Consider the following 13,536-nt stretch of genomic DNA (forward strand, 5'->3'; position numbering starts at 1 on the left):
CATAAGCATTGTTGCACGCTTGCTATTTGAAACATTGGATTAGGGAACGGGAAAAGTCGAGTTCCTGAGTTGCACATGAGTGTGCAAAGTTACAATTGTATCGTCACTGTCCATCACTTTAGATATAAAGGAAGAGGAATGTCACATCAAGGGAGACCAGATCCTGTCCAGAGTGCTTGACTGAGGACAAATCTCTTTTGATTTCCTCCCTTCCTTAAACAGGGGAAAGGGCTTCAAATTTCTCCTTAAACTTTTGAAGCAGTTCAACCATAAAGGAGAGAAACCTCACCACAGAGGATCAAGCTAACAGTGGTGGTCATATCTGATAATTTTGTTATGCATGAAATAAAGGGACTTTGCTTAAAAACCTTTGGGGTTTACATCTTGTCTCCTGGAGTTCTGAAGTTTTCATTCACTGACTTTAATAAAGTACATGTACTACTTTGGGGGCCTGCCAGAAAAATGGGAATCCCCCAGTTATTCATACAAAAATGTTGCTAAAAGACTTTGCAATAATAATTACTACTTTATTGTATATTAAAATGACAATGCAGCTGGACACGGTGTCTCATGCCTGTAATCCCAGCACTTTGGGAGGCCAAAACAGGCAGATCACTTGAGGTCAAGAGTTCAAGACCAGCCTGGATAACATGGTGAAACCCCATCTCTACTAAAAATACAAAATTAGCCAGGCGTGGTGGCATATGCCTATAATCCCAGCTACTAGGGAGACTGAGGCATGAGAATCGTTTGAATCTAGCAGACGGAAGTTGCAGTGAGCTGAGATCATGCCATGCCACTGCACTCCAGTCTGGGCAACAGAGTAAGACTGTCTAAAAAAAAAAAAACATGACAATGCATTACTCTTCCCAGTAATTTACATTTTCAACTATCCTATAACCCTCTCAAAGTCCAACTTATTCTCCTACAGCCCCTAAACCACCGTCCTGGGTAGAGGCCTCCTGTTCTTAACTGCCACTTATGAACCTTGCTTTCACTTTCCTTGTTTAATCCACACACTCCAATCCTTTGGAATTCATGTCACCAGATTCTATCATCCACTGCCCTTCTTTGTTGCTGTCAGCTGCCAGCTCTCAGGGCTGAATCACTTGCCCTCGTATCCCTTGCTTTCTCCAAACCACTCTTATTCTTGGATATTTCAATAATCATGTGGTAATCCAAGACTCTCAGTTCCTTGAAATTCTTTCTTCCAAAGATGTTGTCCTTGACACAAGCTCGGCCATGCATTTCCATGGTCATTCAGCCTATACTTTGTTATCATCAGTGACAGCAACTCTTCTAGATTTTCAAATTCATTAATCTCTCTATTCACTACCACCCATCTTGTCTCCTTTCAGTCTCCAAAATCCAGCCATTCTAAAATCCCACTGGGACCTCTAATCTATGGATCCTACTTCCTTTTCATGAACTCTTACTGTATGTGTATGATCCCTTTACCTTCTGCTCACTTTGGTGACTATTTCACGCTCTCTTCCTCCTCCATCCTCATCCTCATCAGACGACTTCCCCAGGCTCCCACTCCCCTCTACAAATCTAACAGCAGCTGCATCCCATACTCTGTCTTCCCTTCTGCTATCAGAGATGGCCCACCCATGCTCTTATGTAAAGCCAGGCACTCCATTTGGGCACCAAGTCCACCTGTTTCTCTATTCAACGGCAGCATTTCTCGCCTCTTCCTCTCTCAATCTTGTACATCACCAAGCTTTTGCTCTTCCTTGGCTCATTCCTATCTGTTTACAAACATGCTATTATTTCTTTCATCTTAGAAAAAAAAAAAACTCTTCATCTCACTTTCATCAGTAGTTATTGTCTTTTTTTTTAAGCAAAATTCCTTGAAAGAATTGTCTCTACTTAAGCTTCCAACCTCTCTCTTCCCGTTCTCTTTTAAATGCATTCTGATCAGACTTTTGCTCCATTATGCCACTGAAACTGATTTCGTCAAAGTCACTGATTAACTCCCTGTTGCTAAATCCAGCAGTCAATTTTTTTTTATTTTTATTATTATTTTTTTGAGACCGAGTCTCCCTCTGTCACCCAGACTGGAGTGCAATGGTGCGATCTCGACTCACTGCAAACTGCAACCTCTGCCTCCCAGGTTCAAGTGATTCTTGTGCCTCAGCCTCCCAAGTAGCTGAGATTACAGGCATTTGCCACCACACCTGACTAATTTTTGTATTTTTAGTAGAGACAGGGTTTCACCATGTTGGCCAGTCTGGTCTCGAACTCCTTACTTCAAGTGATTCACTTGCCCTGGCCTCCCAAAGTGTTGGGATTACAGGTGTGAGCCAACATGCCCGGCCTCCAGCAGTCAGTTCTTACTCCTTATCTTAGTTGGCCTGCCAAAAACATATGCTATAGAGCCTCCCTCCGCTGCTGTGTTCCAGGAAACCATACTCTCTTGGCTTTCCTCCTCTATTATTAATCACTCCTTAGTCTTTTTCTTGGTTTCTCCTCTTCTTCTAATCCTTTGATGTTGGAGTATGCAAAGGCTTAGTCTCAAATGATCTTCCTTTCTCCATCTAAACCTATTCCTTGGTGATTTCATTCAGTTCATGGCTGTAAATGCCGCGTATTTATTGGTAATCATCAAATTCCTATCTCCAGCCCAAACTTCACCTTGAGCTCCAGATGCATATTTTCAGCCGTTAACTTCATATCTGCACTTGAGTTCACATTGAACTCCTGATTGGCTCCCATTAATGACTGGACCTTTGATAAGCTGGGCATTCAGAAGAGGCTGAGTGGGAGCAGGTGAGGTTAGCAGAAGGAACATGCCTTGTGGAAGGAACTTGGCTGGCAGGAACTGCTTGGTTTCCTCCTGTACACTTTCAATTTGTGCATGGGCAGCTGTAGTCTTAACAAGATTTACCTCTGACAGCTGTGACTTGGGGGGTACCTGCATTGAGACACTGCGGGACTTCTGAAGCCTGTCTGTTGCGTAAAAAATGCTTTTCTGTTTTTTCTCTGTGACTTCCTTTTTCAGGCACAGTGACTGCTGGCTTGCAAGTAAGAGATATTGCCAGCCCACTCAATTGTTGCCAGATTTCTGACAAGAGCTAAATAAAGAAGCATTTAAGTCATTAAAATCTTAGTCTCTGTGCTGTAGTTGTTTTTAATATATTTTTAAAACATTGTATCATTAGAAAGCAAAACAGTGTTATTGTAAAAAAAAAAAATTGAAGAAAAATAATATATAAAAGAAAATAAGGGCCGGGCGCGGTGACTCAAGCCTGTAATCCCAGCACTTTGGGAGGCCGAGGCGGGTGGATCACGAGGTCAGGAGATCGAGACCATCCTGGTCAACATGGTGAAACCCCGTCTCTACTAAAAATACAAAAAATTAGCTGGGCACGGTGGCGCGTGCCTGTAATCCCAGCTACTCAGGAGGCTGAGGCAGGAGAATTGCCTGAACCCAGGAGGCGGAGGTTGCGGTGAGCCGAGATCGCGCCATTGCACTCCAGCCTGGGTAACAAGAGCGAAACTCTGTCTCAAAAAAAAAAAAAAAAGAAAAGAAAATAAGAATTATCTATGATCCCACTAAGAAATAAGCACTATGAATATTTTATTTCTTCTTTGTTTAGCTATAGTATTTATAATGAAGTTTTAAAAAGTTTAAGTTTTTAAAATGTAACTAAGTTCTTTGTCTGACTATAATTGACCAGTCTTTGTGCATCTAGATTGAGATGCCCAGGTGTACTCAGAAATGATTTAGCAAAACACGGTGGCCCCGATATGTATTTTGGTATGTGTGCTTCCACTCACTCATGTTATGGTTAACTTGGTGATGTTTCTACATGTGCTGTCTTCTGTTGTTCTTTCAGCCTTGCTTTAAAGCTGGACATCCTCACCACTCTGCCTGCCCTGACCTACTTAGCACAAATGACTAACCCCGACAGCCAAGCATCACCAGCGAGTGCTAATCTTTATAAAAACCCTTTTCTAGACAAGATCTCTGCTATCTCGGTATAGGGCAGGCATGGCATAGTTGCTGCCGGATGGAAGGAGTGAGGTAAGGCTAGAAGCTCCCTGGGGCTGGCTGTGAAAGTCAGGAAGGCACTTTGAAGGGCAGACAGAGCTTCAGGTCCTTGGGAGAGTCTGCTCTGGCAAGTGTGTCATCTCAGGCAAAGCAGATCTAAACAGACAATGGCAGTTCTGGTAACCAGCAGGGTTAGAATGAAGTGAGTGCACAGCCTGAGGTAGATAGATGGAGTCATGCTAACAGCCTAGTATAGCAAGGAGGTGGAACTAGTAATCATTACCTTTTATTGAGTAAATACTGCTACTAATAATAACCAACTCGTAAAACTGTAGTGAGTATTAACAATGTATTGTAACAGAAAGGATGACACCCAGAACATGCTCAACGAATACTTATTAAAGAATAACACATGCCACTTATTGTTATGAACTACTGTTATTCAGCAGTGGTGAACAGATTGAGAGTGTCATTTAGGGTAAGGGAAGGGGGCTGCTTCCTTAGATCTTTAAACACTGCCTGCTCATGAATTTCCTCCACCCCATGATCTATCCACTTCATGGTGGATCCCAACCACACAGTAAATCTCCTGCTTCCATTCACTGCACACTAGGTAACCAGGGTTCTAATCCTGACTCCATCACAAACTAGCTACGTGTGAACTTGTGCAAGTCATCTTTCCTTGCTAGACCACAGTTTCCTCCTTTCTAAAGTTGGGGTATTTTTGCTAAGTTGTTGTTCTTTTTTTTTTTTTTTTTTGAGAATTCTGCTCTTGTTGCCCAGGCTAGAGTGCAATGGCGCAATCTTGGCTCACTGCAACCTCTGCCTCTTGGGTTCAAGAAATTCTCCTGCCTCAGCCTCCCGAGTAGCTGGGATTACAGGCGTGAGCCACCGCGCCCGGCCTTTGCTAAGTTCTTTAAAGTCCTTTTTGACTCTGTGATTCTGTAATGCTACTTCTGCCCTCCCGAAGTTCAGCAGCCAGTGACCGAAGATCAGTGCCAGCCTGGTCTGCTACAGTAGGATACATGTAGATTCAATTGCACTTAATAATGGCTACTGGTTGTTTCTATGAAGCACTGTTATTAAGGGGCTTAATATATTAACTCATTTAATTCTCAGAAATAACTTAAGGATAATTGACGTTGTTATCCTCATGTTATGGATGAGACAACTAAGGCCCTTAGTGATTAGTTAACTTGGTCATGGCCAAAAGCAAAGAAGGAACAAAGCTGATACTAACACAGACAGTCAATGTATCATATTAAAAGCATCCTGTAACATAGGTTCCACTCACACTTGATAAAGGTAGCCTAGATCAGGTGTTATTTTGAATAGATAGTATAAGTCTTGTTTTTAAATAACCCTATAGAACAAGAGAAAAAACTTGGCCATGCTGTGAACAAGCTGCTTTGGAGCACACGCCTACTGATACAGAATCTATGGTATTCCTTTTGGGACTCTTTAAATATATTTAAATGGAGCAAATATTCAGGGTGTGTTGTTTTATTATACAACACCAAATCGAAGGAGGCACTTGGCAGGATCTGGAGCCTCTCAAATGTTACAACCTTCTACCATCTCTAGTTGAAATCGTTACTACATACTCATGTAAAAAAAAAAAAAGATACATTTCTTCACATGTTATGTTGATGAATTTATGAATTAGTTTTTCAATTTAACCCGTGGGGAAAATTTTTTTGTGAGCTACAGAGCTTTCACAACGGTAAGTCTCATTTAGAGAAAAAGCATTGAGCAGGACAGTAGAGATCCACGAAATTTTATTTATTTAGCAAATCTATATTGTCCACCTATAATGTGTCATGCATTGGGCAAGGTACTGGGAATTCAAAGACAAAAAGATACAGTATTGGTCTTCAGAAAGAGCTAGTTGTGTACAGAGATGAAGAAGAAATCATCACAATTTATTGCAATAGGTTCTTGGGTAGAGAAAAGCTCTGGGTCCTAAGAAATGGCTAACCCAACAGGGCAAAGTGGCCACTACCTTTGGTAGAAAGTAGTAATGTAAGTCAAGTCTTCCCGGGGTGGTGATGCTTGAGTTGGGTCTTAGAAATAAAATAGGCCACAGAGGAAGGACATGGTCTTACAAGCAGGTAAAGCAGTAGAGGTGACAAGGGTATGGCATTGTTGGGAAGGAACAAGTAGCCGGACAATACTGGAGTGTAGCTTCATCTGGGGTACTGGAGAGGAAGAAAGGATGTGGCCAGAGAGGCATGTAGCTGGAAGAGCAAGACGGCTATTAAGACACGTGTTCAGCAAAGGAGGCCTCTGAACAGCATGGTCTGATACAGACTGTTCAAAAACAGCCCTGCACCCAGACTAGAGACCAAGGAGATCAGGATATGGTGCAGGATGCTGAGGGCCTGAACCAGATGAGAACAGATTGATATGGTAGATTCTAAAGATATTTAGAGAATGGAATCAATGTGACTTCAAAACTGATTAGTTACTGTTGATAAAAAAAACAAGTAAGACATCTAGGGCAACTCCCAAGTTTTTGGCTTGGCTGAATTTGGGGTGAATTTTAGTGCCAGATAGCAATATAAAAAGTACTAGTGGAGGCAGTGAATGATGAGTCTAATTTTGAACATGTTAGGTGTGAGATGCCTGGGGAGTGCAGCGTGGAAATGGCAAGTAGGTATTTGGGAAGGAGTCTAGACTCAGGGAGAAGAAGTGTAGGGCCTTTAACATATTAGTGTTAAATACATCCAAGATGAGCACACAGCAAGAGAGAAAGGAGGCAGAGAGCAGAATCTAACACATGCAAGGGGTCAGAGAAGGAGAATAGAAAGTAAGAGCAGCCAGAGACATGGGGGGAAGACCAGAAGGTCAGATGTGGGAGGAAGATCACTGCAGGTGATATGGAAACCAAAGGAGAGAATTCAGAGAAAAAGTTTGTATCATAATAGTGTCATAATAGTGGAGAGAGAGAGAAAATAACGTCTAAAAAGCAGCCTTTGGGTTTGCCTCCTGGGAAGCCTCTGATACAAGGATGTAAGTCATTTCAGGGCAGATGCCAGATTGCAGGGAGGTAGAAGCAAAGATGAACCTGGAAACCATCATTCTCAACTGACACAAGAACACAAAATCAAACACCGCATGTTCTCATTCATAGGCGGGTGTTAAACAATGAGAATACACAGACACAGGGAAGGGAGCATCACACACTGGGGTCTGTTGGGGGGAAATAGGGGAGGGACAGTGGAGGGTGGGAAGGTGGGGAGAGATAGCATGGGGAGAAATGCCAGATATAGGTGAAGGGGAGGAAGGCAGCAAATCACACTGCCACGTGTGTACCTATGCAACAATCTTGCATGTTCTTCACATGTACCCCAAAACCTAAAATACAATAAAAAAAAAAAAAAGAAAAAAAGAAAAAAGAAACGGAGCCGAGGAGCAGATGCTGGTCTGTGGAGAAACGTGGCTGAGAGGCACAGGAGGGAAAGGCAAATAGCCCAAGTGGGATGCAGACGTGAAAAGGAGGAAAAGGGGTTGATTGGTTGGTTTGCTTTTCTCAGGATACTCACACTTAAGCATGCCTACTAATGTGGGAGAGGGCTGAGAAGGCAGCGTCCTCCTGAAAGAGGGAAACGGTTGAGAACAGACTCCAGTTGTAAGGACTGGTTTGCTTTGCCTTGGGGAGGCAGGACACCCTTTTTACTGAAACAGACAGGAAAGAGGCACAGGTGCTCTAGTTGTGCGTGAGGTTTTTAAGTAGAAGGCAGGGGAAGGGGAGGAAGGAAACTGATGGAGTTATCTGCTTTTGGGCTGAGAGTAAGAAGTGAGGTGACAGAACTGGGGCTTGAGGAGAATGAAAAACTTTCAGAAGAGTCCCTGAGAGGACCAGCCCAAGAAGCTGCCCATCAACAGGTAGAGAAATCTCCAGGCAGCATTAAGGGCCCAGCTGGGAGTGTGACCAAGAATTTTAGTGGCATCAAATGTGTGGAGTTTTCTCCAGAAGGCTTTAGGAGTCCAGATGGGAGAGCAGAGAAGGCAGTGGGTGGATTAATTGAGAGCTGGGATTTTGCTGAATAGGCTGGGCAGAAAACCAAGGGGGAAATAGTAAAAGCATAATATTAACAGAAATAGCAGTGGAAAAATAGTAGTCGTGGTGGTGATCATTGTGAGATTAACTACCCCTTATCAAGCACTTAGGATTTAGGGACTGAACGGCCTGTGGGAACAGTTAGTGATGGCTCAGAGAAATGGTGACTGGGAGAAATGAGGGGAGGGACCAGCACCTAGTGGCCTTGACAGGTGGGATAACGAGAGCAGAGATAAAGAATGAGGGCTACTTTTTAGGGAATTGGATGCTAAAGAATAAAATTTGAGAGCTAGCCCCTGTCTCAGGGACTGTAAGCTCCAGGATGTGAATCTGAGGGTCAGTGATGAGGGCGGAGAAGGTTTTGGAGTAAGAGGTCAATGAGTGAAGTAACCTTTGATGGGACAAGGAGATTGTCCACAAAGACACTGGACTTGGATGATGGGAGAGTATGGGGTGAAAATGCACCTACAAGTCGATAGTTTACTCAGACTCTAAAATGGGAACCTAGCCTGGGAGGTAGAAATTGCAGTAAGTTGTGATCACAATGGCATCTCTGCACTCCAGCCTGGGCAACAGAGTGAGACCCTATCTCAGAAAGAAAGGAGGGGGAGAGAGAGAGAGAGAGAGGAAGGAAGGAAGGAAGACGTGAGCCTGCTGATACAGAATATATAATATCATCTGTATCCCATGTTTCAAATGCCTTACAGCATTTCTCTTCCTACAAGTCTCTATCACAAGTGTTTGATGAGCATTCTGGTGAGAACATGTGCTTGGGAACAAGGTGATGAGAGGTCACTTTATTGAGTGAAAATATCTTCAAGGGATGTACCCCAAGAAGGCCCCACAGAGAGCTAGCAAGAGTGGAAAGCTAGGAGAGCCTAGCCTTATCTGCATAATGGTACGGGAGTCTGTATAGCATGGAATTAACACAGCTGCTGAGTCCTGGCAAGCTGTGCCTTCAGAAGCCGAAACCAAGTTCCTCATGTCCCAAGAAAAAGGGAAGGTTTAGAGCAACAGGAAATCTGGGCTCAAAGGCCTTCAAATGTTGCTTCCTGAGTAACCTGCAATCTTCAGAAGAGTATGTCAAACCTGATACATTAATATCTCAAAAGAGATGTTACCACTGAACAGTTTATTATCTTTCACAATAATTATTTGGGGCATGACCTCAAGGAAGAAAATTTCTTGGTAATGATACGGTTATCTTGGAAAATGATGACCAGCTGACCAGCAGTGTCCAAACTTTAATTAGAGTTGAAGTTATTGTGAAGGAATGCCAACTAAAAGGACACATGACGAGGTTCTAAAATTGTTTGTAGAAAAAAAAGCTAACTATGAATGGACGAGGCTTTTGTTGGCAATTCTGCAGATATCTGGGGTATATATTTTGCACTGATGGAGAATGCACCACAGTAACCAGATGTGCTGGGGTTAAGGCTGAAGCAGTGCTGGGTGAGCCAATGACACAATGCACTTTGAGGTGCAGTAGGAGCAGATACAAAGACACGACAAAATGGAGTAGCAGTACAATATGTGCAGATATAAATTACTGAATCCAAAATATGGAAATCCATAAGAACAAGAAATGAGTTAAGAGGTTATCTGCACACAGGTCAGGTCAAGTTTCCATCCCCCTTCCCTGCCTCTTTGTTTTTAATCTTTAAGCAAAAAGAAGTATTAGACTGAAGTGAAAGCTACAGTTGACAGAAAAGCAATCAACACAAGAAAAAACTTAACCAACAGTAAGTGTTTCAATTGGCATTTTCTTCTCTGTTTGCTGACTCTGCTGCACCTGTTTGTTCCTAGCACTGAGTCTCAGTCCTCTTCTTTCACACAGCTGGCTATTTGTTTTTCGTTGTTGTTGTTTTTGTTTTTATTATGCTTTAAGTTCTGGGGTACATGTGCAGAACGTGCAGGTTTGTTACATAGGTGTACACGTGCCATGCTGGTTTGCTGCACCCATCAACCCATCATCTGTATTAAGTATTTCTCCTAATGCTATCCCTCCCCTAACCCCATAGCTGGTTATGTGTATGCCAAATAAAAAGAAGGAAAAATTCTTATCTTCCAAAGCTGCATAGTTTTATTTACTATATATTAATAGCAATATAGTTGTATTTAATGAATTATATTTGTTTTCTCAAAAAACAATATAAGTGTATTATATAATAATATAAAAATCATATAAGAATATCATGTTACATAGAAAAAAATAGAAGAAAGAAAATAAACAATCTATCACTGTAAGACAACAATCACTATTAGAGCATTTCTGAATTTATATCTATACCATTTTGTGTAAATAGTTGTATGCATACAAGTTATTCAATCCTGAATCTATTTTTCACTTAGCATTTTCTGTGCTGGTACTATTTTCTATCCTATCATGTTCTATGGTACAGTATTGTTTGCTTAACCTCCCCCTTTTATGAGAATGCTTGCAGTTATTTGTTATTATAAATTACTTTATGATGAACATGCTTGTGAATTTTTCTTATATCTAGAATTATTTCCTCCTTAGGACGGATTCCCAGAAATGAAATTATTGCATGTAGCCATTGGCACACACTATGATCTACTAGTAGTCCTTCATCTAGATAAAGTTCCCTCAACCCCCAAGTTTAGAAATTCAGTGAAACAAGCAGAATGAATCTGTAGCATTCACATTAAGACAATTCACCTTTTCTATCACTCTTATTTGAAAAAAAATTGGCTATCTTCTGCATCCTTTCAATTATATGATAATTTATGAGAAAATATAATAGTGTATTAGACTACAGGTCTGATAAAAGTTTGATAAACTATTTCTCTATCTGTCAAATAGTTTGTACATCTATAATCAGGAAATTGAACAGATTGCATTATCAATTGAGCTCTGTAACCAAGGCCCAGTAAAGTTCAAAGATACTGCGATGGCTAAGAAAATGTCCACTTCTCAAATGCATTAGTGCAGCATATCTGAAACTTCAGCCATTTATATACCAGTTTCATAATTTTTGCTGAATCTGTAGATTACTTGTAATATTATTTATTTAATCATTTCCTTGAAATCAATAGTAAATTACCTCAGCTTCTTAACACTTTCCTAAGCAATAGCATTCATGAAATTATAGGTTTTATAAGCAAATTATGTTTCTAATTTATATTAAACTAACAACTCAAAATTTTAAAGTTTAGACATGAACCACCTAAAATCAGTAGTATGTATGCCATGCTTAGGAAAAATTGTATTTATATGTACCTGATATATAAGTTTTAATTATCTCTTCTTTTCTTCAGACATAGAAGAAAGATAGCACCAGATAATATTCTTACTTTTAAATTTGTTTATCCCACAGTTCTCCATAAATAAAGCATATTACAACATTCTGCAAAAATAGATGTCACCATCAATAACAAGAAACAAAGACTCCCCCATATAGAGAGGCAACAAATACAATGTGAAATACAAAAAACAAAAATATGGAACGTATTTTCACCAAAAGTTTAAATGCTCATTTCTGTAAGAGTTCTTCAATCCACAGGTATTTAAAATTTCAAGAAAGAAAATCATTTACAATGAATATCTTATGCTGAAAAGCCATCATTCTCCGCAATAGAGAACAATAAAAGCAATTCATGCCTTGTGTTCATGGGAAAGGGATCAGTAAAACTGTTTGGAATAGGAGGAGCCATGGAATTTCAGAAATATCTTGAAATGCACAAACTTATTCTTAAGGAAAATTTCAGGCTCTTCATGGTACTTGCTGGGGGGTACTGTTACAGCTTAACACATGAGCCATGCTCATTACAGTATTATTTTATATGATAATGCCTGATATCCATCATGATTTACACGTGCCTTTTCTTTAAAGCTTAAAATAGATTTTGAAAAGTTTAAAGTAATTATTGGCTTCCTACTCATGCAGATAGGGATGCTATAAGATTTTGGTGTCTTCGTGGGGGAAGAATTTGAAGGATTCATCTCAGATGTAAAAGATCTTTGATATGGGGAATAAATTATTTCTAAAATAATTTTACATATTTTGTTTCTCTTAAGGCTCAAGGTTGATGGAGTTGGGAAGGAGATGGGAAGAGAGAAGTAAATTACTTTGGTCAGCAGACAAAGACCAGACTTGGCATTTGTTCTAGAGTCTGGGTTATATCTTAAGTGGGCAAATTATACCCCAAATCAAATGGATATTGTTTCTTATAAGAGCACTAAGTAAAAAGAAAATAAAAGGCTGAGAGAGAGAAGCACATATTGCAAACAGAGATGCCATCATATTGTGGCATAAAGTCCTCTCCTTCCTGATCCTGCCTCTGTTTGTACCTTCACCCATCAGCAAATCCCAAACGATCTTAAGGGTTTTAATTTGTGGCTTTACAAAGTAATCTAAAGCACTAATTTCAAACACTAGAATTTCTTAGTGAAAGGACTCTTCTAAGTAGACATGCAAAGCAATTTAATTTTTCTAGATGCTTTGTCTCTAAACAATGCTTCCACGCACTCGGAATTCCCGTAAATTCTTCCCAAATGTGATGAGTAAGTCTTGTGCCTTATCTATTTGTTTCCTGGCAAGATTCCTGATGCTGTCATAAAAGTGGTAGTTTCTATTATCATTACCTATGTATTCTAGGCAAAAGTCATAGTTATTTTTTTCAAATAAATAATCCCAACAATCCTTTCATTAAACATCTCGATTAAGTGACATGTAAGACCAGAAGCTCAGGGACTTACGAACCTTGTTATTAAAACCTTATGAAAAACGAATTTGCTTTCTCCCCGTCATAATGACTGCAGTTTACTGTTCTGTAGGTAACTCTTCCCTCTCTCCCTCCTCTTCCCCGCTCCGCCCCCTTCACCCCACCAATCACCACCCCCACTTTCTGGGAAGTTTCTATTATAGAAGTGCAAAGGTTCTTAGAGCTCTAAAGTTATTTAAATGTAGACAAGATCAGCATATGGAAACCCAAGTCAACACTTATATGGTAATCTACAATTTAAGAAAAATACTTCCTCATACATTATGCCATCGATTGCGTTTTGTCATTTAAAGGCTGATACTCACTTTTATCTTGAAGAAGAGGAAAAATAAGACCAGCAAATCTAACTCTAAGCAGAGCTAATTCTGGCACAGCCTCTCCGAAATACACTGTTTCTCATAAATAGCTTCAGTTTCAGGAAGTAGGAATTAAAAAATAAGAAAATCCTGTGACTGTCTCAGAATATGGTTGTGTAATTCAATTCCCGGACTTTCAGCAATTTTGCAGCATAAGACACACCCCTTAAGGAATTGCTTCGGTGAAAGGTATTCTGGGAACTGTATTACTACAGAGAAGTTCCTCCACCTAATGAAAGTGCAAGAAAAACTTCTTATTTAGGCTAAGAATGCAGAGTCCTCTTAGAGTCAAGAACAGGGAATGTCAGTAAGAAACTACGAACGTGACATTGTTTAAATCTATTATCAAATGACAGACTCACATTAAAAGGCTT

At 40.3% G+C, this 13,536-nt stretch overlaps 1 protein-coding gene across 6 annotated transcripts in view; it reads right to left on the reverse strand.

The window, feature by feature from the left end:
* The window catches only part of ALPK1 (alpha kinase 1), a 157,271-nt gene extending 143,975 nt beyond the window's left edge, over window positions 1–13,296 (reverse strand). For all 6 annotated transcript variants that reach the window (XM_064383990.1, XM_021676391.2, XM_064383989.1 and 3 more), the window contains exon 1: window positions 13,112–13,296. The gene's annotated coding sequence lies outside the window, so the exon portion shown is untranslated. The remainder of the gene's footprint in view (window positions 1–13,111) is intronic.
* Window positions 13,297–13,536: the final 240 nt, after the last annotated feature.

This window comes from Aotus nancymaae, unplaced genomic scaffold (assembly GCF_030222135.1).
Source record: "Aotus nancymaae isolate 86718 unplaced genomic scaffold, 86718_ANA_hifiasm-v0.15.2.pri h1tg000033l, whole genome shotgun sequence".
In the NCBI taxonomy this organism is placed as follows: domain Eukaryota; kingdom Metazoa; phylum Chordata; class Mammalia; order Primates; family Aotidae; genus Aotus; species Aotus nancymaae.